General features: G+C 41.9%; 1 long non-coding RNA gene across 3 annotated transcripts in view; it reads right to left on the bottom strand.

The window, feature by feature from the left end:
- The window catches only part of LOC139081451 (uncharacterized), a 32,538-nt gene extending 12,975 nt beyond the window's left edge, over positions 1 to 19,563 (bottom strand). Inside the window, exons 1-4 of one of the 3 annotated variants that reach the window (XR_011536573.1) lie at positions 19,118 to 19,518; positions 18,367 to 18,651; positions 14,078 to 14,207; positions 12,539 to 13,281 (exon numbers count right to left, since the gene is read on the bottom strand). This is a non-coding gene — a long non-coding RNA (uncharacterized lncRNA). Of the gene's footprint in view, positions 1 to 12,538; positions 13,282 to 14,077; positions 14,208 to 17,821; positions 18,652 to 19,117 lie in introns of those variants that run through there. The other 2 variants (XR_011536577.1, XR_011536572.1) reach the window with 2 other exon arrangements.
- Between the last annotated feature and the right edge of the window lie 1,158 nt (positions 19,564 to 20,721).

Genomic DNA, 20,721 nt, shown 5'->3' with positions numbered 1-20,721 from the left:
TTTTCAATGTGCTTTCTTGGCTTTAATTTATTTCTGTTAAAATATCTTTTCCAGCTTTATTGGGATACAATTGACCTATAACATTGTGTAAGTTTGGGTGTAAATGTGATGGTTTGATACATATACGAACTGTGAAACCACAATAAGGTTTACCACAATAAGGTTAGTTAACACATCCTTTAACTGACGCAATTACCATTTTGTTGATAACGGTGAAAACACTAAAGCCCTACATTTATAGCAACTTCCGAGTATACAATACAAAATATTCTTAAAAGAATAATATATAGCTTAAACACTTTGGGAGATTCCCCCATGATATGGTCCTACAGACACCCTATGGAACAATCTACCTGCCGTAAGCAGGTAAAATAGGAGCTTCACAGATGTACACAGTGTTTTTATTTCTGTGGCCCACACCGTTTGTAATATGCAGTGTCTTCTGAAGTACTTTACATGTTTACCTCATATAATCTTCACGGTAAATCTATGAGGTGGGAATTTTCATCTCCATTTACAGATAAGGAAACTGAGGCCCAGAGAGGCTGTGACTTCTCCAGTGTCATAGAGCAGGTGTGCTGCAGCAACAGGATTCAAAACCAGGTCTGTTTTTCAAAGCTAGGGTCTGTGTTCTTTCTCCACTTATTATATCACAAGGAATTTGGCTCTTGATTAGAAACGGTGTTATTCTTTTTTTTTTAAAGATTTTATTTTTTTCCTTTTTCTCCCCAAAGCCCCCCAGTACATAGTTGTATATTCTTCGTTGTGAGTCCTTCTAGTCGTGGCATGTGAGATGCTGCCTCAGCGTGGTTTGATGAGCAGTGCCATGTCTGCGCCCAGGATTCGAACCAACGAAACACTGGGCCGCCTGCAGCAGAGCGCGCGAACTTAACCACTTGGCCACGGGGCCAGCCTCAGGTGTTATTCTTTTATTACTCTTTGACTTCACACTTTAATTTCACCTCTTTTTTGCACAGGACATAATGATTAATTTTTAGATGTAAAACTAACATTTATCGCAATGTAATCATTTTAGGTAGATTTGTGGGTATTCTCCCAGATGTTTTTCTTAGCATTTGAAAATATATGTTGAGGACAGATACAAATATATTATTTCCATTTCATGGATGAGGAAAATGGAGCTTCAAAGAGGTTGAGGAATTGGCCAAGATCAAATAGCAGGCAAGTGATGAAGCTCGGATGAGAACTCAGGCTTTAAAATGCCTGGCCCACGTTTCCACTCCCACCTCTCTAACTAGCCTTCGGTCCCAACACAGGAGCCAAGTAGAACATGGCTCTTGGCCAATTGTCAGCTTGACTGTAACACATAATACTTGCTATCAGATGAACAGCTTAGGGTACCCCATGGACTTTCAGTTTGTCTATTTGAAAGAAGATTAAAGATGCCTTCACCCTACTTGGACCACAGGGGTGCTGAAAGAACTAAGTACACAATGTCTGCAAGTACATGCTGAGCTCCTAGGAGAAAGGCACTGCGCGGATGCGGAGGGTGTTGGGTGGGAACACGCTGTCCCTCACGCAGACGTGCCCATGCAGCCTCCGGTGGAGAGGTGCAGCCTTGTTCTAGGGTTTCTCTCCAGCTGACTCATCTTGTGACCTTGAGAAAGTTCCCAGTCTCTCTGCACCTTTGTTTCACACTCTGCTGTAAAACAGTGCTAATAATACTTTCTACTTGTTCACAAAAGAGAGGAAATTAAGAGACAAGTCCTTATAGTATCTTCCTGCATAGCTGGGACCCGAGCTCCAGCACCTGCACAAGTCAGAGGAGATGACTAAAGCACCGTCTATCTTGCTTTAGACAAAGAGACTGGAAAAAGCGACCGTGGAAAAAGAGAACACATTTTAGCCGAAATGTGTTTCTCTAAGGAAACAGTGCTTCTTAGATCCTCAATTTTGCACAATTTTTCACCTCATGCCTTTGTTAAAATACTTTGCTTCTCCTGAAATGTCCTCCCCCATCTCTTCTTGCGAAATTGCACCTGTCATTCAAGGTCCTGTTGAAATGCCACATTTCCATGAAGTTTGCCTCTATTCTTTCAACTTAACGTCATTTCTCTCTCCCCTGGACTGTTTGAACACGGTTTATCCTCTCTGAATCTCATATTATGCCAGGAATTACAGTGATTTTTTAAACACAAATCTCATTCTCCTAGTAGACTATAAGTATATTGAAAGTAAGAATAATATCTTATTTCTGTAACTCCTTGAGTTACTAACACAGCTTCCTACATAGTTTTGCCTAATAATTAATTGCTGAATGAGTAAGTGAATGGATGGAATATTTATAGAGGAAAAATTTAAAGCAGTAGTGAAGATCTGGTGAAGACTGACACTACAGAGTGTACCAAAGAATTTTTGCTGATGAGTGTTGACCTGTTAAATTCGCACCCATTGATGGATCCATTGATCCATGGATCCTTTGAATAAATGCTACCTGAGCATCTGCTAGTGCAGGATGCTGTGCAAAGTGCTTCAGCAAATAACTCTGCAGATCCTAAGTACTTGAGGGAGTCCTTCCGTTCTTGTCCTGGCTGGGTTTCTGGGCAGAGTTAAGGAGTCGTGTTTGTGTTGAGACACTGGGGTTCTGATCCCTGCCAGCTATGTAACCTTGAGCAAGTCAGCTCATAAATCTCAGTTTCGGCTTATGTAAAAAGTTAAATTGATAAAGAGGGAATAATACCATTGTGCTTGTTTGTCTGACTCCCAGAAGAAGCAGAGGGAAAGTGTAATAACAAAGTGAAAACATTTTGCCTTTTGTAAGAGCACTACGAAAGACCTGCACACATACATGTATATACAAATATATATACACGCACTCATATATATTTTTAAATTAAAATGGTGAAATGCATCATATATATCCAACAAATTACAAACAATGCCCTTAGGTATTTTAGAAAAGCTCAGTAGGTTCAATTTATGATACACACTTTGGAAACAATACATGGCAATTATTTGTTATGGGTTTTTACAGCAAAAGCTAAGAACATTGAAAAAATAAAATTCTAAATTTCACTATAAGACACCTACTGTTTCTTTGACATGACCTTTTCTGGTCATTGTCGTTGTGCATACACAATTTTGCAGACTGTAACCTGTGTGTATATTCTAGTTGGTGCTCTAGTTTTATTTTTCGAATTATCTTGAACAAAACTTTTCATATTTACAATTTTAATGGCAGAATTATTCCCCTGTCTATCTATCTATCTATCTATCTGTCTGTCTATCTATCTATCATCTATCCAATACCAGAATTTATTTAACTACTTCTCAATTGTGGGCCATCTGAGTAATTTTCAAGTCTTCATTATTACACACGGCCTATTTTTAATCACATGCAGATTCCTACTCGCCACCTACCACATTCTTGGCTTGGCTCCCTCTACTGTCAGTTGATATATACCCGAGTAATGCCAACTCATTTTATTATTAGCCTGAGCAAAACAGAATTAGCAAGGAACTACAAATGTTTTATTTTTAAAATCAGATTGTGCATTTCCATGATGGTTCGTGAATAATTTCCTTTGGGAGAAGGGAGTTCTAGACCATTGCACCATAGCTTTAATCTAGTGGGAAAGAAGGGTGCAACCTACTTTATTCCAGAGGCTCAATACATTTATCAACTATTTATTGCTCTAGGCAATGCTCTAGGCAACCAAGAAATGCTCTAGGCTGAGGGAAAAAGGGATACTCCTCACCCTCAGGGAGCTTTCAGTTCAGTAAGGGGTCTAGACCAGCAATGGGAATGAGAACGGCAAACACAATGATTGTGTAGTGTGACAAGTGCTGCTGGAGCAGTAAGTTCAGGGTACACACAAAGGAGCAGAAGAGCAATGCTAGTCTTGTTGGGGGTCCTGGGGAGAAGTGTCATGGAAACTGAGGCCTGAGGACAGTGCCATCAGCCTGCAGAGGAGCAGTCCAAGCATGGGAAACAGTGTTTACAGAAACTCAGATGAGACAGAGGATGTACTTTTTAGGGACTGCTAAGTGGGGCATAATTAAAGTATACAGTTTGAGTTGGGGTATAGATGGAGATGAAGGTGGAAAGGTTGACTGCAACTAGATTTGGAAGGGCTTTGTAAACCACATTAAGGAACTTGGATTTAAAATATCTGGGGTGGTGTAGCTACTTTAGAAAACAGTCTGGCAGTTTTTTAAAAAGTTAAACATAAATTTACCACGTGACCCAGGAATTCCAATCATGTCTTGCTAAGAGACACAAAATGCATAGCCATTCAAAGAGTTGTATATGAGTGTTCATAGCAGCATTATTCATAACAGCCAAAAAGTGGAAACAACCCAAATGCCCATCAGCTGATGAACAGATAAACAAAATGTGGTATATCCATACAATGGAACACTAATCAGCCTTAATTAAGGAATAAAGTACTGATACAACATGCCACAACATGGATGAACCTAGAAAAAATTATGTTAAGTGAAAGAAATCAGTCATAAAGGACCACATATTGTATGATTCCATTTATATGTAATGTCAGAATAGGCAAATTCGTAGAGATAGAAAGTAGATTATTGATTGCCAGGGGCTGAAGGGGGTTGAGGAAAACTAGGAAGTGACTGCTCGTGGGTATGGAGTTTCTTTTCGGTGATGAGAATATTCCGAAACTGATTGTGGTGATGGTTGTACAGCTCTGTTAATATACTAACACCGTGGAACTGTATGCTTTAAATGGATCAATTGCATGATATGTGAATTATATCTCAATGAAGCTGTTAAAAAAATATCTGGGGGGCAATAGGGAGGTCATTCAGTTTTAAGCAGAAAAGTGCTCTTATTAGATTTGCTCTTTAGAACGTTGTCTCTGGAATCAGTGTTGAGAATGGTTGGGATAGGGCAGGGCCGACGTGAGTCAGGCCCATTAGGAGGTGGTTGCAGTAGTGGGAGAGCCATACGGAACCCTGAACTAAGGTTGTAGTTGTACAGAGAGAGAGGAGTGGACACATCTGAGACGTTAAGGAACAAAATTGACATGATTTGGTGAGAGCCGGGTGTGGGGGATGGGAAGTTAGGGATCTCACCCAGGTTACTGCCTCAGTAACTGCCCCTGGGAGGCTGAAGGGGCTATTTGTTCAGATGGGAAACCAGGAGGAGTTAGTTAAGGAGGAAATGGCGAGTTCAATGATGAGTTGGAGCTGCCTGTGGGGTGTCCAAATGGCGTTGGTTATATGATTCTGGAGCCCAGAGGAGAGAGCTAATTCATAGATGGTGCACAATATGTCATTTTATTCTCTTACCACCTTATAAGGTAGCTATTAATCCACTGGATAAGAGTATAGCAGTAGCTACTGTAGCATATAATATATACAAGGTTGGCTCTCAGCCCCCTTCCATCAAACTCTAACATGAAATATAGCAATATTTTTTGACTCAGGGGCACAAAGTCAGTTTCTCCTATTGGCTTATTGTAGCCAATATTTGAATAGCTTCAGGACCATATATATATATATATATATATATATTTTTTTTTTTTTTTTGCAACCCTCCACCTTTTGCTTTATTTTTTTTGCACCCTTTCTTTTTTCTTTCGGTAAGGGAGGTTGTGGCTGAGCTAACATCTGTGCCAATCTTCCTTTGTTTTTTGCATGTGGGATGCTGCCGCAGTGTGGCTTGATGAGCGGTGTGTAGGTCCGTGCTTGGTATCCGAACCTGTGAACGCCAGGCCACCGAAGTGAACTTAACCACTGGGTTGGTCCCTGTTGCACTCTTTTTAAAACAAAACTCTTCAAACAGTTGTTTTTACTTGCTGCCCCATTTCCTCAACATCCGTGTTCTTCTCCACACATACAATCAAGATTTGGAAGGACCATATTTTTTTTAAGCTTAAATTTGGACCCATTTTTTGTCAACAGTTGGCTAATGGTGTAATGAAAAGAAGTATGCGAACCTCAGATGAGCTTTCGATGTGGGCTGGTTAGCCACGACATGTATCCCTCTTGATAGTGGATACCGGGGAGCATTCTCATGGCTTCCTTGTAGTGTGCTCTTAGCAAGTTCTCTGATTCTCAGATTTCTCACCTGAAAAGTGAGAATAACTGAAATATAGTTTATCTGACCATGTGTCAGATTACAGATAAAAACTTTGGAAGTGCCTGGCTGGCACAGCTAGGATCTCAATAAATAGTAGTTATTATTATTAATATGGTTTTCTAACTTAAGTTCTTACAAAGAGATTTGATATAGTGCTAGAAAGTAAATGTTCTGATTCTCTGTCTTTTGTGCTCTCTTCTAGTTCCTAGATCTGTTCCGGCTACATAAATCAATCCTGCCTCTTGGTAAATGTTATTTTAGACTAAGAATATTTTAAGTTTGTTCCCTTAATGAATTGCATGATTTTAAAAACTGACAGCTCTTTGATCTAATTTGCTGGCAGATTATGCAAGAAATAAATATTTTATTGAAATGCAAAAGCTAGTCAGTTTTTGCATCTCCCCTCTTCTCTCTCTCTCTGCATGTGTATAGTAGGGAGTGAGGCGTGCTAGCAGGCATGGAAGTGAGTAAGGTAGAGGAAAAGTTTTTGTGTCTCACTCAGACCCAGGTGACAAGGATCTTAAAGACCTCTGTGTGCTGGTTGATCTTGGTTCCCCTGTTCTCTTCCACCTATTTCTGCACTGTCAGCAGCATCTTTTCTCTACCAACCTTTGACCTCTCTGACCTTCTCTATCCTTTTCTTCTCTGGGGTGTCCAGAGCTATCTGGCATTTCCAAATGACCCAAGGGGGCAAACTGGGATCCATCTGGACAACCATAGGCCAGAGGGGAGTAGTTAGGGCTTCCTCCAGCCGGAGGTAGGGAGGCAGGCAGGTTGGGGAGGGCCCCACTGGGACCTGGCTGGCTTGGCAGCATTACTTTTGTCCTTTCTCCAAAAGATGCTCTTGGGAGCTAACCAGAAAGCTTTCTGTGTTCATTTTGTATCCTGGGGCAAACACACAGCTTTGGCAAGGGGACATCAGACCTATAATAATAATGCAGTTCTCTGACATTAACGTGCAAAAAACATTTTCCATGACAGCTTACAATTAATCACCACCACTTGCTGCTTATATCCCTCTCCTTTGTGCAGTGCCAGCTTTGGGACAACTGTTAAGGCAGCCACATGGCTTCCAGGGAAAGAGCTTGAATTCTGCAGAGGCAATTGGCAAAGCTGATTTTCTTCATTCCCTCTTTTGTCCTGGAGAGGATGTGCTTTCTGCTAACAGAGTGTAAGTCAGGGCTGGTAATTGATCACGGAGAACAAGCCACAATCGACTCTTACTCTTATGGGTGGGATTATAAATGCATCTGGAGCTCTTAGTGACATTGATAAACCACCAGAGACTCCCGCTGTGCAACCCAATGTTCCGGAAATTGTTTCTATGGTCTTTGAACTCACATCAAGGGAAAAGAAAGGAGCTTCTGCATATCGCTTTCTTTATCCTGCTGATGGAAATTAATAATCAAACAAATTTTATCCAGACAACTCAAAGTAGAATTGTTCAACAGATGTTTCTTTGTTTACTTTATCACTTAGGAAAATTTAAAATTAGTTGCTGCTCATGGTAAAAATTTCGAATTCTATTGGAGGGTAAACAGTGAGCATGAAAATTCATCCTCCTTCTCCTGATGCCTTGGTCCCACTCTTAGAGGTTATCAGTATATAAGTTTTCTATATACTCTTCAAGAAATTGTTCTTGCACACATAAGTCTACGTGTGTATGTGTATGTTGTGTGTGTGTATATTTGCACTATACAGCTGGCTTTTTTCTTTTAACAATATATGTTGGACACATTTTCACACCAGAACCTGGAGATCTACTTCATAGTTTTTAATGCCACAAAGAGTTTCTTGGTGTACATGTATTTATTTATTTAACTGGACCTCTAATTCTGGACATTTGAGCTGTTTTTATTTGTTTTCTTGGTTTGCTACTATTAACAACACCACAAACTTCATTTTTTTGGACTCATCTGTTTGCACAGTTGTAAAGCTTATCTGTAAAAGAAATTCCTAGAAGTAGATTATTTAGGTCAAAGTGTATGTGCAATTTAATTTGTGGAAGATTGTGAAATTGTTCTCCACATAGACGATAAATATGTACTGAATGCTTTCTCCATGCCAAGCACTGTGCTGGGTGCTGGGGGTAAAAGGTCCCAGTCCTTTCCCTTGAGAAGCTCATAGGAGACACACAGCCTTATTAGAATGTAATGTGGTGAGCACTGTAACAAGGGTTTTGTAGCACTTGTCACCTTACTGTGCTAGCTACTAGTTTTATTCCTTCACTGTAAATTTTTAAAGATTTTTGAAATACTTTTGATCTAAAGTAACTTTTTGGACTGTAATATGTTTCCCAGGTTAAAAAACAAAATACAGGGGCTGGCCATGTGGCACAGCAGTTAAGTTCCCACGTTCTGCTTCGGTGACCTGGGGTTCGCCGGTTTGGATCCCGGATGCGGACCTATGCACTGCTTGTCAAGTCATGCTGTGGTAGGCATCCTACATACAAAGTAGAGGAAGATGGGCACGGATGTTAGCTCAGGGCCAGTCTTCCTCAGCAAAAAGAGGATGATTGGTGGCAGATGTTAGCTCAAAGATAATCTTCCTTAAAAAAACCCCCAAAACAAAAACGAGAAACCAAAGTGGGCTTCGCAGTGATAGCATGATGAGGTCCAGTCAGCATCTGAGAGCCTTCCATATCCCAAACACTCTTGTGCCCATTGTATCATTTAATCTTAGTAAAGTTACGACTATTCAGATTTTACCGACAAGGAAACTGAGGACAGAAATGGGTAAGAATTTGCCCAAAGTTGTGCTGTTAATGAATGATGCGGTTTAGTTTTGCATCTGGGTCTCTTTGATGGCAAACCCAGGGCGCCTTCCAGCAAGCAGTTCAGCCACGCCACAGTGAGTCACGCTGTCCTCGAGGATCCTAAACCACAGCCTCCACAACAACCATGAGTTTATTGAGCAGAGGCACAGTGCCAAAATGGAGAAAAACAAGTAGGAAGATGACCCACGACTTAGTCTTGGAAAACTCATTGCTTAATGGGGAAGAGAGGTCTTCAATTAAATATACGTGAACCATACCATAGTCACCCAAATTGACGTCATTCCAGACCAATGTTGTGGCCCTGAGGAGAGGACGATTTTCTCGAATTAAGAAGATTGGTTGGTTTGAAGGATGAGAGGGCGGTTCAGGAAGAGAGGGAGCTCATCAGCATGGAGCTGATGGAACAGGACGGGCAAGGATTGGGAGGGCCAGCATGTTCAGGTTGCTGGATCTTGATGTGCATGGGGGTTTGTGTGGGTGGTAGGGCAGGGGAGTTAAGTTGGGGGCATATTATGGAGATGTTCAGGGCCACATCCAGGAGTCTGAACTTTCTTCATTAAGTATGAAAGTTTTTTGAAGAGGAAAGTGACGTGAACTAATCTGTTACAGAAAAATGAAAGTCAACACTATGCAGGAAAAATTAGACTGAGGAACACTTGGAAGCAGGGAAATTAATAGGGGACCACTGTGAAAGTCTGCATAAAAGGAACTGATGGCCTAGACTTGGGAGATGGGCACAGAAGCTGAATGGACAGGGATGGGTATCAGAGATGTTGTGGAGTTGGACTCAACCTGATTTGATCTAACAGGTTTGCTGAAGGAAGGAGAGAGAAAACTAGAGATTGATAGCACAGGGTGAGTGGTTAGGCCATCGATGGAAGTAGGGGAACAAAAGAAGAAGAGAATGTGATGGGCGAAGATTAGGAGTTCAGCTTTGGTACATGGAGTTTGAAACCTGGCGGGACATGCATATGGGATGTCTAAAAAGCAATTGAAGGATACAGTCTGGAGATTGGGAGAAAAACCAGAGCCCCAGATATAGATTTAGGAGTCATTTCTAGAGGTTGTAGTTAAAGCTAAGGGAGATTGCTCGGATGAAGAAGAGGACCGAGTGGTAGATCAATGGGGAAGGCCTAAATTTAAGGAATTATTAGGGGGAAAAGCTAGGGAAGAAAACTGAGAAATAGAGAAGTATGTGAGGATGCAGGTACTATAGAAACCAAGGGAAAGAGTTTTAAGAAGAAAGGTGGTCAGTAGCTTGTACATTGCAGAAAATTTGAGAAAATATGAGTTGAATGTCATTAATTAATATGTTGAGTGTCATAATTAGGAAAGCTGTGAGATACTGCGTCTACTTGAATAGAACAGTGAAGTACGTTGGAAGCAAAGTTGCAAGTGGGCTGAAGAGGGTAGGAGAGGTAACTTAAGTTAACACCCTCCCTTTCCCAAAGGCAATGGGAAGTGGAGTAGAGCTGAGGTTATCTAAACCATTTCTTTCATTTATTTATTTTTTGAGGAAGATTAGCCGTGAGCTAATATCTGCCACCAATTCTCCTCCTTTTGCTGAGGAAGCTTGGCCCTGAGCTAACATCTGTGCCCATCCTCCCCTATTTTGTATGGGGGATGCCTGCCACAGCATGGCTTGATAAGCAGTACGTAGGTCCGCACCTGGGATCCGAACTGGTGAACCCCGGGCCACCAAAGTATAGCACGGGAACTTAGCCACTACACCACTGGGCCGGCCCCTATCTAAACCATTTCGGCCAGAAACTGGGCCAGGACAGAATTTATAGTTGGCGACATCTGAGGACTCGGCTACCAGGAACTGAGTCTGAGGTTCAGATCCCAAAGGGTATGGGCATGCTCCACTTTGAGTCAAACAATATTTCAAAGCATTTCTATGAGAGGACAACTAAGTCATAATCTAGCAAGCCAAGTACAAATGAGAGGAGAGTCTGAGGTAGCTGGTCTTCAGAGTCCAGCAGGTGGGCAGTGACCATCCTGCACCAAGAGGCCTACCATAAGAAAGAGGACCTACCACCATGCTAGGTTTAATAGTGGGAACTCCAGGCTCTGGGAAAAAGAACCATCAAGAGTGAGACAGACAGCAGGGACAAAGCAGGAGCCCCCTTCGCAGGAACTGGGCCAGGGATGTGGGAAAAATGAAGTCAGTGGAGAAATCGACTGTGGGTCCAATTGGCATTAAAAGAGTCTTTAAGGGCATGAGAACACAAAAGAACACCTAGACCTAGGGAAAAGCTAGGGCCTGACGAAACAAAACCCCAGAGGAAGATTGACAGCCAAGCTAACGAACCTTAAACCTCAGGGCCTCTCACTGGCACTATTCCCTTCCACGACTCTATGGGGGGTCCTAGCCATGTGTTCACTTTAGTAAAATTCTCAGAATTAAGACATTTTAGCCATAGTTGATTAAGACTGCTGTCCATTCCTTTGGTCTTGCTCTCTGTCACATTTCCCCTCGTGTTGGTGGTGCTGGAATGGTCATGGTCATTTTGGGATCCAGGTAAAACGAAGTTGATTTGTGGATACATTTACTCTGAGTTTAAAGGGATATCTTCATGGGGTTCAGAGTCACTTCTGTGTTTACTTAGGTTATCGCTGGGCAACCAGGTGTGGTGATATGAAGATGTGGGGTTAGAGGACTTATCATGATACAAATGTGCCACCACACCCAGCCCCAGAAGTGTGAGGAGAGTGGAGGAGAAAGAAGCCTTCAAATGTAGAGTCAAAATTAAGTTTGTAGAAAATTCTTGCAAATTCTACAGCTCATATGAAAGGAATTTGATAAAGGTTTTTTAAATTTAGTAACAGCTCTAGAAATTGGAATTATCAGTAATAAAAAAACAAATTTCAAAGAATCATGTTAGAAAAAAGGAGAGATTTATCTTTCTATTCTCTTTATAAATTATGTTATAAAATCATTGTGAGATAAAGTGATCAAAGACAATGTACTAAAAAATGCATGAAAAATGTATTAAAGAAGGATATTAGCAGCAACTTGATAAAAATACTGCATTACCCTTTCTGGATTTTTTGGTCAGCTTTTCTAGATGTATCAGCTTTGAAAATTGCTATTTCTTGTGATTTATTTTCTTATTTTGATTAAATATTCATTTTCATGTCTAATTTGAATTCCATAATTTTTCTCTGAAAGTAGGCCCCCTAAATTGTATAAGCTTGAGACTCCGTAAAACCTGGGTCTGCCCCTCTTACATCCTTAAATATTTATGGTGCCAGGAATATTATTGATTGTGAAAGGACCTTTTTATGTCTAAGCAAGGAAGAAAGTCTGGATATTGAAATATGTGTGCTCTATTCTACTGTAACCTTTTAACTCGACATTATAGAGAGATACAGATCTATGATTCATCCTGCATAGCAATGAAGCACGACTGAGAATGAATCCTAAACACTTTAACAGACAAATTTTTTGGAGCAGAAGTGCACTTTTGCTGAGTTGAGGAAAGATGGTATGTAACTATACAGTCCCTACTGAAAAAGATAGGAATTTTTGTCATCTAAGGGGAGCTAGTAGCTGGTGGCCATAATCATCACAGTTCCAGGTGACCTTCTTCCTTCTCATCAACGAGCCCCTTCTCCTCTCATTAACCAGCGTCCTCTAGGGTAAAAGGTGGATCCAGACAACGGAGCAGAAAGGATTACAGCATACATTCATTCATCAAACTTTTATCGACTATCTACTAAAGCTAGATATTCGGCTTGTGTCGGCAGCTTGGGTGTTCAAAAGTGATCACACATCTTCTATTTTTCTAGTTAATCATTCAAGATTTCATGTGTCCAACTTAGCAGGAAGTACATCTTCTTGAGGCATCTCTGATTTACCCAAGAGCCGCACACGCTTGCCTAGTCCAAAATGCTAGGCTAGTTCTGGTTCTGCCGGGCAGGGAGAACAGCAGTGAATCACCGTGCTGCTGACATTGCTTCTTTCACTCTCTCACTGTTGCTGTTAGAACTGGTCCCACTCACGCCTAGGATGCTCACTCCTTATGTTGAGGATGCCTTGCTTGCCTAGACCCCACATTAGTGGTAGTGGTGCCACAACTTCGGACTTCAGGCTTAGAGCTCTTTTAACTCACACTTACACGCTTCGGCGTTATTCCAAAGCATGATCCTGATGCCAAGGAGTTGGATCTGGAGATGTTTCATGGCATTAGGCTCCCTCCTGGGAACCGGCTCTCACCCAGGAACGGAGGTCCAGGCCACTAGTTCAGAATTCTTCTCCCTGTGGCAGTGCACCTCTGGGGATTTTCATGCCAGCATTGACTTCATCAGAGAGTTTCTAATAATGTTGAACTTCAAAAAGAAAAGAATTGGGGTCTCAATCCATTTGCTTGCTCTTGAAAGAGCCTTTGGATGCTTTGCAGATTAGTTCATTTCATCTCCTCTTACCCCTCTGTAAACAAGAACAACCACCAGACAGCTCTGCAGCCTGAGGGACAGTCAGCAGAGCTGAGTCCATTAAGCCCACTGGTCGGCAGCCTATCATGCATATAAAAATGTGAGGCTCTGAATCCCCAGGCACCCCATTAGAGCTGCTATAGCTCAGGCTCTAGTGTTAAGGATAAAGATGTTATCTGGCTTTCAAGGAGCATACAGCTTATAAATAAATAGTTTCAGTGAAGGGTTGTACATGAATGTGCAGCTTGCAAAGTGTACGCAGGGTGCTGGGGAACCCGTAGGAGGAGTGTTTACATCAGCCAGGCACAGCAACAATCCGAGTGACAGACACAGTGCTGAGCCCAGAGCCGCCCTTCCCCCCCCAGGCTAGCTCGTTATCTTTGAGCGAATGGCACGTCTACTCATGTCCTGAAGGTTCCTTTGCAGACTCTCTGTGACAGTGGCAGAGGGGTCCTCCAGGGCTAGGATGAGGCTGAGGCAAATTTTAAGGAAACACCAAAAGCTTCAGTAATCAAGATTAATGTAAAAAATAAATAAATAAATAAAGGCAAATTATGGCCCAGCAGCCACCTGGTTTTATAAATAAAGTTTTGAACCAATATCAGAATTAGGGTGAGGTGAGCGAGGTAGGACCAGGAAAGTACAGGTTTGGATCTTGTCTTTATTTAAAGTTGTGATAGTTTGTTCATCATGGATTTTTTGCATGAATTTTGACTTTCTAAAATATTATATTAGATGTTGTCTTGATTTCTGAGTTTTTATTGCCCCTGTAAATTGGGTGCCCAACTCACCTCACTTGCCTCACCCTGGTCCTGGCCCTGGGTCCACTCTCACAAGCCATTCAGACACATTTGGTCACGTCTGAGTCATAAACGCAGCTGAGATGGCTGCTGTATGTATAGAATTCCGAGATGGCAAGTTCTAGAAATGAAAAGGTCAGGTGACTAGGAAAGAAAGTAATATGCAGTAACTACTTTAGATTTGGTGGTATCGGAGGACCTCTCTGGGAAGTGCCATTTGAAATAATCTCAAACTTGGAGAAAAGTTATAAGAATGGCACAAAACTCCAACACACCCTTTACCCAGATTCAATAACTTTTTTTAATTTTAAAAATGCTCCTTTTATTGCTCGGTTTGTCGGCTTTGAGGAAAGTGCACAGACTTCCAGTTATTACAGATAGAGCAATGAGTAAACTTATGCTCTTACCTACTTTCTCTCTTCCTTTCCCAATATTTGTTAATTACATTGTTTATGTATTGTCAATCACATAATTTTTACATCCTTTTCAATTACCCTAACGTGCAGAATTATTTTAGTTTTAATCTGTAAATGTATTCAAAGCTTGCAGCCAACTTTTTTCCATAATTCCCCCAATGATCTCCTAGTTGGCTGACATTCGTCCTCTGGTAGTTTGCTCAAGGAAACGTTCACAGAATGGATATTCCCTGAATTCTTTTGTGTTCAAGACGGTCTGTAGTCTTCATAAGTGAAAGATAATTTGGCTGGATATAAAATCCCTGGGTAATACTTTTTTTCCTTGAAGATCTTTAAGTATTGCCCCACAATCTCCTGGCATTGAATGTTCCTGCAGAGAATTCTGAGGCCAGCCTGATTTCTCTCCTCTGTAAGTGACTTGATCATTTTATTAGACAGAGTCAACAAATTTTTATTTATTTATTTATTTATTTATTTTTAAGATTTTATTTTTCCTTTTTATCCCCAAAGCCCCTCGGTACATAGCTACGTATTTTCAGTTGTGGGTCCTTCTAGTTGTGTCATGTGGGATGCCGCCTCAGCATGGCTTGATGAGTGGTGCCATGTCCACACCCAGCATCTGAACCATGGAAACCCTGGGCCGCCGAAGCGGAGCATGCAAACCTAATCACTTGGCCACAGGGCTGGCCCCAGAGTCAACAACTTTTAACATTTTACCACATGTGTTTTATTTCTCTCTCTCTCTTTCTATTCTTCCCTCTGTACACACACATGCACACTCACATACACACACACACATTATTTTCAAAATACATTAAAAATGAAAGAGAGTAGTTACTACCAAATCTTAGAATCTGCCAGGAATAATCAACACGAGAGAAGAGATTGAAGACTAAGGAAAGAGAGGTCATAAACAATGGTTTGGGGGTCCCTGAACAAATGAGACAAGATGGGACTGAAGACTTACTTGGAGGAACTGAGTTCTGGGAGGAGAAAGGACTCTGCCTTGCAAGAGGAGTGAAAACAGATGGATGTAGTGGCAGATAGGTCTGTGGATTTTGTGGTGGGGAAAGTGAGGAAATTTTTGTCTGGTGCTTCTACGTTAAAAGTTAGGAGTAAGGCAAGGTTAATCCTATGGACTGAATGCCTGGGTCCTCTCACACCCCAAGCCCTAACCTCTAGTGTGATGCTATTAGGAGGTGGGGCCCTTGGGAGGCGATTAGGTCATGAGGCTGGAGCCCTCATGATGGGATTAGTGCTCTTATAAGAAGAGACAAAAGAGAGCTTGCTTCCTTTTTCTTTCTCCACCATGAGGACACAGCCAGAGGTGGCTGTCTACAAACCAGGAAGAGCCCTCTTACCAGACACAGAATCTGCCAGCACCTTGATCTTGGACTTCTCAGCCTCCAGAACTGTGAGAAATAAACATTTCTTGTTTAAGTCACTCAGTCTACGGTATTTGTTATAGCAGTCCAAAGTAAGACAGCTATTAACTGAGGGTGAAGGGAGATATGAAGAAGATATGAAATAGTTTTTGTAGTGAGGAGGATAAAAATCACATTAGAAAAGCACCATAACCTTTGTTATGAGTGGGCTTTGTTAGTGGGCTATGTTAGGAGTGGGCTTTGTTAGTGTGCTGTGTTAGGAGTGGGCTTTCAATGAGCATTTGAGGTTGGTGACCAAGAATTTAAAGGGCCACCAATCTGCCAAAGTGTGTGATTTTTCCCCACCATGCCTGAGGCATCGGTGTAAGTTGAAACAAAGCAAATTTCTGGACTCATCCAGGGTTGGAATGTCACAGAAGAAGAACGGTGCTGGGGAGGCGAGAGGATCTGAGAGAGAGTGAGTGCCATGCTGAACTGTGGCCTCTGAATGGGACATCCCCCTTACTGCCTTTATTTCTACTACTGGATAGCCTGATACTCTGAACCCTTGATCCGAGGCCATTTCACCAGAGCCTGGTGTGGGAATTCCCTTTGTAAATCTATGGTCTGGAGGAGGAGTACTTTGAGAGAAAAAGGCTTTCCTGACAATAGAAACATTTAGTGGGGATTTTTCTCCCTTTTGAGCTTTTCAAAGATGTTTATACTCATAGTTGGAATAAAAATAATATGATTCCATTTCTTATAAGCATATAATTGTTTATGTCTTTCTTAAAAGAGCTTGGAATATTTCCCAGAGATGATATTTTTCATCGTTACCTACCAATGAGTGAAAAATGTGAACTGGTAATTTTAAAGTGGAAAAATTGAGCATTGAGATAACTTTCCTGATATTACCAAGGAAAACAGTTATAGAGGTAGAACCACCCCCCCCCCCCCCCCCGGATATTCAGCTTTCTAGTTTCTATTTACCAGGTCATATTTCCACAGGGAAAAATTCAGAAGATTTGACTCAAACAGTTACTAAGCCCACATTCTAGTCCTAAGGATACACGTGGACCGTGTTCATCAAGGTTTGCAAAGCTTTCAGAGAGCTAGCAATGACTTTGGTGGGGGCGTGAAAGACAAGATAATTTTAGTTCACTTTTGGAAAGCTTCCCATCCCACCTTGTGAGAAGATGAATTCAGTGTTAGTTGGGTGTTTGCTTTGTGGAGTTTTTCTGTAACACCCTGTCGGCCCAATCTCTGCGCCTTGCCCATGCAATCACCCCTTTTTACCCACTGTCTTCTCTTTCCTCTCCATTATGCAGATTCGACCCAGCTCCTCCCCCAGGAGACCCTCTTCCAAAAAGCTTTTCCCTTAAACTTTGTCATAGCGGTCTCTCTCTATAAGTGTTATACTTCATTGCTCTCTATGCTTACTATTAAAGGGCAAACGTCTGCCCTTTGGAGGTGGGGTCCATTCAGAGGGTTTCTAAGAAATGCCTAACAACCAGCTCTTATTTAAACAAAAAAACCAATGGCCCCCTGGCCACCTGATTTGTAGAGTTTGCCAACTTCCATGGTGTAAATGCTGTCATCATGACCTATTACAAGTTACCAACGTAACAACACTGAACACCGAATTGGGAAGGAATGTGCATAATTGGCTCTAGTGAGCTGATGTGAGTTGGCTCCAGCATATCGATGGTGCCTTAGAGATACATTACATGCCTTTTCAGATTTTCTTGCCCTCCTTCATCTCTTGGACCCATAATTGCTTTCCCCATCTCAGCTGCTACCACTGACTCAATGTAGGTTGCATGGTTTTATCAACTGAGGTTGACAAGATGCCTACCCTGATCACCTTATTTAAAATTGATATTCATGGTCCACTCTGCATTCCTAATTCCCTTATACCATTCTAGCTTTCCCACAGCACTTAAAACTTTCTTATATAATTTACTCATTCATTAGATTTATTGTTTTTTGTCTATCTCACCTAAAAAGAATGCCCCCAGAAGGGCAGGTACTATTTTTTCTGAGTGTTTTGTTTAAGGGTGTACCCAAGATCTTTTGCACAGTGCTTTGTATAGAGGTGGTCCTTAAAGAAATATTTGTTAAATGAACGAGAGACTATGGATTCTACTCTCTCACTTCCCACCAAGCACCTGAGATTGTGCAAATAACTCAGACGAAACAAACTCTTGTTAATTGATTGACTTCTGAGAAGTTGGAGAGCGAGTCCTTGACAACTACAGTGGAAATGGACAGTTTTCATCAGACCTTGAAACTGCTGTCACTGAACGAGTGCACAGCTCTTCAGCGGGAGAAAGCCGGTGCCTTCTCGGTGTCAGAGAACTTGGCAAACAGTTCTTATTCACAGTGTGCTTAACGCATTATCTGAACCCCCTCAGGAATGGGAGAAAGAATTCATTAAGGTCTCATCAATTTAAATTTGTTTTCAGGAAGCAGAAATCAATCTGTCATCCTTAAAACTCACTTGGGCTTGCACAGCAAATGGTTCAATCCTGCAGAATCCACGAGCTGCTGAACTGATTAGATGTAGTCATTGGGAATGCTGCATTGAGTTCACACGCAGCCCCAGCAGAACGCCCGAGGACGTGCCTGGCTTGAAAGCAGGTGGGCTGTGTTTCCTCTAGATGAGAGGCATAGAAGATGGGGGATACCCCCCGAATGGATGAGAGACTTTTGTTCTCAGGTTTTTATATTTCTTCTGATGCAACATTTATTGAAGATCTCCTCTTTGCTTAGCAGCTTCACATTCCTGTGGGGGAAATCATTATGATCCCAGTTTTACAGATGAGGAAACTGAGACTCAAACTGAAGCTCTAAAGTGCCTGTATCTACATAATACCCACATCAAAAGCTAGAGGCTTGAAAGGCCAACCAGGGGGCCAGCCCATGGCTAAGTGGTTAAGTTTGAGGGCTCTGCTTCAGGGGCCCAGGGTTTCGCTGGTTCGGATCCCCGGAGCGGACATAGCGCCACTCGTCAGGCCACGTTGAGGTGGCGTCTCACATGCCACAACTAGAAGGACCTGCAACTAAAATACACAACTATGTACTGGGGGAATTTGGGGAGAAAAGCAGGGGAAAAAAACCAGATTGGCAACAGTTGTTAGCTCAGGTGACAGTCTTGAAAAAAAAAAAAAAAAGACAACCATTTATTTACTTCTTAATTTGCTTATCAGCAATTCATGCTGGGCCCGGAAGAGTGGCTCTTCTGTTCTTACCTGGACTCCCTTAGCATCTTTGGTGAGCTGCAGGATATTCTGGCTGTCGGCTGGGTTAATGCCGCAACTAGGCTCTGTGTTTCTCATTGTCCAGCAGGCTTGCACAGGCTTACTCACATGGCAGCAAGAGGATTCCAACAGAGTGGGTTTCTTGAAATCTAGGCTCAGAACTGGCACATGGTCACTCCCACTTCATTCTTTTCGTCAAATCAGGTCATTGGACCAGTCCAGACTCAAGAGGTGGGGAAACAGATTCCATTCCTTGCTGGGAATTGCTGCAAGTGTGCATAATAGGGCAGTTCAATCCAGAAAGAAGTGAAGAATCACAGCGTCTGCCATAGTACTTTGCCAGCTGAAGACTTTTGTGCTTATCCTGTCTCACATTAGACCTGCCCTTTTCTGAGTTTCTAATGTGCTTGAGGTCTTTGACACCCTGCTTGGTTAGCTCCATTGTGAGTTAAGCAGCAATGGATGAATGAGTTGCTGACCACCGTGTCAGCTTTGGGCCATACTGAAAAACCCTTCCTCTTGCTCTCTACTCCCATCTTCTCCCCAGTGGCCACCAGTTTGTTGCTTAGCCATCACATCACTATTTCTAAGAATAAAGGAGTTACAGGGAGTAGCTGTGCCCACAGAGAGCTAGTGATATGCTTATACCATTCTCAAGCTTCCCCCTTCTTGGCATGAGTGCTCCGTAGCTCTTAGTCAGCCTACAGTTTAAGTAGAATATTTCTATAGTATATGCAGATTATGTAGAGTTGGGATGGGTTTAGGACATAAAAGGGAAGGAGGAAAAAGCAATTCTGAATTGCTGGTGAGGAGAAACCTGAGAGAAAATGAACTAAATACTTTTTCTATTGTACAAAGCTTGGGATATGGAGTCTGAACTAGATTTGAATTCACAACTTACCTGCCCCATATTCTAGCGCAAGTTGTTTAACTTCTCTGAAAGCTAGTTTCCCAGCCAAAAAAAAAAAAAAAGAGGAAAAGAATATGCATCTCTACAGTTATTGTAAAGAGTAAATGAAATAAAAATATGTAACTCTCCTGGCACATATTAAATGTTTAAAAACAAGTAGTTTCTTCTGTCTCAAGCTGTTGCATTTGCCTTAATGGGAATCCCCAAATCCCTAACTTCTTCATCTTAAATGGTCCATTGGTTGTTGGAGAATAACTTGACTCAGAGAAGGGAAAGGTCCTGTAGTGGTCTCTGAATGATAATGAGATAGTGTGTTTATAATTGGGAAGCAATATGCCACTCTAGGAATTCTATGTGCGACTCTCCCAGCGTCTAAAGGGTGAGGGAAACTGAGGCCTCCAGTGAAGAAGTGATGAGGCAACACTATTCAAGGAGTTAGTGTCAGCTCTGACTATGTGTCGTTGTTGACTAGTTCCACGCTCTTCCACGCTTTCCTTCTACAGTGGGTAACCCCTTGACCATGGGTGTTCTGAGGACTACTGTCAGCCAAATCTTGGTTGCCCCAAGCAGGAATAAGAAGAGGCAGAGGAGGGAAAAGAGAGACAGCCTGAGGCAAGAGAGAGAGCAAACCAAGAAACCCAAAAAGGAAAGAGTGGGAATTGGTTTACATAGCACCTTCATATAC

Source organism: Equus przewalskii, chromosome 2 (assembly GCF_037783145.1).
Source record: "Equus przewalskii isolate Varuska chromosome 2, EquPr2, whole genome shotgun sequence".
Lineage (NCBI taxonomy): Eukaryota > Metazoa > Chordata > Mammalia > Perissodactyla > Equidae > Equus > Equus przewalskii.
Note: the sequence above shows the minus strand (reverse complement) of the source record. Positions and strands in the feature narration are given on the sequence as shown.